General features: G+C 35.0%; 1 protein-coding gene and 1 long non-coding RNA gene across 3 annotated transcripts in view; one reads left to right on the top strand and one right to left on the bottom strand.

Moving 5' to 3' along the window:
• LOC124946670 (pumilio homolog 2) overlaps positions 1-5,000 on the bottom strand; it is a 61,986-nt gene that overhangs the window by 28,519 nt on the left and 28,467 nt on the right. The window lies entirely within an intron of this gene.
• Positions 4,152-5,000, top strand: part of LOC124946675 — a 12,535-nt gene continuing 11,686 nt past the window's right edge. Inside the window, exon 1 of the long non-coding RNA XR_007100155.1 lies at positions 4,152-5,000. This exon is cut by the window's right edge and continues 797 nt beyond it. This is a non-coding gene — a long non-coding RNA (uncharacterized LOC124946675).

Below are 5,000 nucleotides of genomic sequence, written 5' to 3'. Positions count from 1 at the left end.
TGTTTCAAAATTCCAATCAAAAAATCAATTATTTCAAATACATCGAGCTATAATATCAAGTCAAGTCAATTATCATAATGTTTATTCGGGTCAATTATCATAATGATCATTCGGGTCAATTATTTCTCTACATACTCGAGCGTTAAAAGCTTTGTAAATAAATCTCTCTTTTTTTCTTCTTCTTTTTCTTTTTTTTTTCCCCTTCTTTCATAACTACATTCAGATATCTACAACGATCGGACGAGATAATTACGTTCCTTTGTGAAAAACAATAATAGTTCTCATTAGAAAATATTTTTTTCCTTAATACGAATCTATCATCTGTTTTAGATGTAAACAACGTTGAAGAAGAAAAATAGATCGAGAAAAAGCAAAGTGAGATTAAACGAGATACACATAAAAAGAGAAAGAGAGAGAGAGAGAGAGAGAGAGAGAAGAGGGAGGGGGAGAGAGAAGTGGGAGGGAGAGAGAGAGAATGTTACACAGTACCAACAGCTGCTGTTGTATCGCACCTGTGTGTATTCGAACGCGTAACGAAATAATTTAGGAGAGTGAAATGATAATCAAATTTTAACAAATGGAAAGAGCCTAGATAGAGTGAGAAAATAAGATAGAATGATAGAAAGAGAGAGAGAGAGAGAGAGAGAGAGAGAGAGAGAGAGAGAGAACAAGGGGTGAGAGTTCTCTATTCTCAGTATAAAACAGTGTGCGAGATGTTCGACCGTACTTCCTACTAATTTTTATGATACCGAAAGAGAAAGAGAGAGAAAGAGAAAGAGAGTAAATGACGTTATAGAGGAAAATCATTACCCGCATCGTTGAGAGAAGGGCCCAGCCAGCGAGATAATTAAATTTCCAGCTATGAACGCTCGAGGCGAAACGACGAGAAAGAGAGAGAGAAAGAGAGAGAGAAAGAGAGAGAGAAAGAGAGAGAGAAAGAGAGAGAGATAGATAGATAGATAGATAGATAGAGAGAGATAGAGAGAGAGAGAGAGAGAGAGAGAGAGAGAAAGAGAGAGAGAGAGGAAGAGAGGTTTAGGACGATGAAGAAGAAAGAAGAACAGGAGGAACGAGAGGAAGAGTTATAGTCAAACTGCGTTTCCCCCGCGTCTTTCGTCATTACGGATTAACTCATGGTATATTGCGTGTCTCTATCGTCCACGTTATTCATCTCTATTAATGAAAGACGACAGAGAGAGAGAGAGAGAGAGAGAGAGAGAGAGAGAGAGAGAGAGAGAGAGAGAGAGAGAAGGGGGTTGAGAAAGGAGGACAGAAAGAAAAATGAATAATTAATATCGACTTGAGAAAATTATCGGCCGAAAAAGAACTCGAACGAACGATCGATCGATCAAATCAATTAAATACACAATTTTTCTTTACTTATTTTAATATTTCGTTAGCGCGTATCCTATTGATAACAAAGTAGATAATTATATAGGATATCAAGTTTGGTTGTTATCGAAAGGAAACTTGTCGTCCATTCTCTCTTATCTACATCCGGATATAGTTACAAAGTTCTCTGAATCATTTTAAAATTCTCTTCTCCTCTGATCGACAGAGAAAGAAAGAGAGAGAGAGAAAGAAAGAGAGCGAGATAGAGATAGAAAGAGATAGAAAGAAATAAAAAGAGAGAGAGAGAGAGAGAGAGAGAGAGAGAGAGAGAGAGATACCATCAGAAAGAATGATATTCTTCGTTTAAAAAAACAAAGCATTACTCGAAAAATCTGACTCGCTATATTTACGGCCTTTCTTATTTTCCCCCCCCCCCCCCCCTCCTCTCTCTCTCTCTCTCTTTCTCTTACTCTCTTATCATTGCACTTCGTAAAAGAAGGAAATTGTTATCAAAATTGCTTTGGCTAATATCGATCGAAGGATCAATGGCCTGTGTGTCTTAAACGTAAAAGGAAAAAATAAAAGGAAAGCAGAGGAAAATAGAAAAAAAAAGGAAAAAGAAAGAAAAAAAAAGAAAAAAAAAAGAAGGAGAAGGAGAAGAAAAAGTGAAGTTAATGGAAGGATAAGAGAAAAAGAAATATCTTTGTAGTATATTCGCGTGTTAAGTATCGCGCATATACGTACGCGTATGTTGGCAGTAAGATAAGGTGGATTCTATTGCACGGCCAGAATCTACGTGGTTATGGCGAACCACCATCGTACCGCGTATTATATATATATATGTGTGTGTGTGTGTGTGTATGTATGTATGTATGTATGTATGTATATATATATACTCTCTTGTGTGCTGTGATCACGCCATATGAGTAACAATCACGATTTATGCACATACTAACTCGCTAAACAAAGTTGAGCATTATATCCGAATCGCTTCGAATAAATATTTAAATATGATAATTATACGTACCAATTCATTTTTATTTATTTATTTATACATTTATATATTTATTTATTTATTTATATTTCTCTTTTTCTGTTATTTTTATTTTTTGTAGACGGTGTCGTCATGCGGATAATAATCACTCGTTATACCTAACAAAAATGTAATTCCTTTACGTAAATTTATTTCGGAATAATTTTCATTGGAATAAAATCCTATCCGTTTATAACGAATATATATATATATATGCGCGTGTGTGTGCATATATTTATGTATTTATATATCTATCTATATATATATATATATGAATGTATAAATAGAAGTTTATTCATTATTCTTATTAGTTTAATACGACATTCGAAGTTAACTTATAACTAAATTCCTCAAAATTACTAACTCTGATTACAGTGTCGAGAGTTAAAAGAGAGAGGAAACGCGTCACCTCCTCCTTCTCCTCTTCCTGCTCTTCTTCCACCAGTTTCTCATCCTTCTCTTCTTCTTTCCGTTCGTTCTTCCGTCCGTGTCATTCGATATTCGTTCAAAAAAAAAAAAAAAAAGAAAAAAAAAAGAAAAAAGAAAGAAAAGAAAAAAAAAGAAAAAAGAAACTTTTCATTTCGAATGCACTTTTACGCGGGTCGAAAGCGTTAATTGAAAACAAAAGATATGGAAACGAAGTTAAAGCCATCCGCGGGAAAACGTCGCGACGCCTTCTATCAACAACGACGACGACGCAACGACAACGACAACGACAACGACAACGATGACGGCGACGACAAGGATTCGATACACGGAGCCAAAGCTTTTGACGTACTACACCCGCATGTCGGAAATATTGGAAATAACGGCATGTCAGTACGGTGTACTTTCGCGGAGCTTATCGAGAGCATACGTTATGGGTAACGGCTTTCGCGCGACACTTGTATTTCAAAAGAGGAAAAAGGAACTGCAATCCGTTTGGCAGGAAGATACAACTGTTCTCATTAGTTACACGAACGTCGACAATGATTCCCTTTTGAAATAGACGACGACGACGACGACGACGACAACAACAACGACGACGGACAAAGAGAGATCGATAAATAAATAATTTCAAACAAAAAAAAAAAAAAAAAAAAAAAAAAAAGGAAATAAAAATATGAAGTAGCACGGGGGCAACGTTCGTACGAAAAATCTATGATCGTAAATCCAAAAAAAAAAAAAAAAAAAAAAAAAAAAGAAAAAGGAAAAGAAGAAGATAATAAGTAAAATAAATCATTTCGTACGAGATAATAGTTGCTTGAGGAAAAATATTTCAGGAGAATGAAAATATATACACATACATACATATATATATATATATATATATATACACATACACATATTTGTAGTTACTTTAGTATCATTCGAAAGAGAACAAATCTCCATCTCGAATTTAAATATGGATTTGTCGAGAAACAAAACAATATTTATACGGTAAAGAATACGTATAAAATTTAGCATTCGAAAAGATAAACAAGGTCGGGTAAAAAGTATACAAAAAGAACATACGTGTATCCCTGACTATCTTATTAATGAAAGATGACGAACACATTGCGCACGATAAACTAACGTTTATTATGGCGTTTAAGCGATAAGTTCGCTAAAATGCCTTTCTAAAGAACCAGATCTCTCCCCTCTTCTGTATATATATATATATATATACACGTACAGAAGATATATTATATATAACCACATGATATATATATATAGAGATATATCGTTGAGCTCAATAGCGAGGAAAGAAAAAGGAATGATACAGATAAAGTTCGAAAGATCTACTTTCTTTCCCGCTTAAAACCAACTCGATTGGGAATAAGCACGTTTGGCATACCTTGTCAGCCGCAAGTCGTGCAACTAAGGCCTCCTTCAGAGGTCCCAACCAATGATGGGCCCCGACGAAACGCTTGTTCAGCAATTTCGTGTGCGGGGCTGCTTGCGCGTAAACGGCCTCCAGTTCGAGCACCACCATATTTCACGCTCCTCGAACCCTTAACCTCTTCTCTTTTCTTTTCTTCTCTTCTTTTCTTTTCTTTTCTCTTCTGTTTTCTCTTCTTCTTCTTCTTCTTGCTTTCTTTTTCTTGTTTTTTTTCTTTTCTTTTTAGTCGTTACTCCACGAAAAAGGATTTCACAAAGGCAGTATAAGTAACACAATGGTGTACACTAACATTTACCCCCTCCTTTGTTTATTATAATACTAATACTAATAATAATAATAATAATAATAATAATAATAATAATAATAATAATAATAATAATAATAATAATGATAATAATAGTAATAATAATAATACTAATAATATAACACTCTGAAGATGAGGATTCTTACGGAAGTCACAGACACGCCTTTACACTTTTTTTTTTCTCATAAAATATCTTCCTTCAAAACGTCGTTTTCCATTGTATTCCAATCATATTAAATCGGATGGCCCCATTATGATCATGCGATCAATTTCTCTTTGAGATTTGCTATTTCGATCGTGAGGAAAAATCGTTGAATCTTCTTCGATAAAATATCATCTCGCGTTCATGCACCACGTGGATCGTCCACAACGATGACGACGAGGACGAAAACAACGACAACGACAACGACAACGACAACGACAACGACAACGCGTGCATACACCGATCGTCGATTCTTTCGCACGTCTTC

Source organism: Vespa velutina, chromosome 2 (assembly GCF_912470025.1).
Source record: "Vespa velutina chromosome 2, iVesVel2.1, whole genome shotgun sequence".
Taxonomy (NCBI): domain Eukaryota; kingdom Metazoa; phylum Arthropoda; class Insecta; order Hymenoptera; family Vespidae; genus Vespa; species Vespa velutina.
This window is presented reverse-complemented; position numbering and strand designations above follow the sequence as displayed.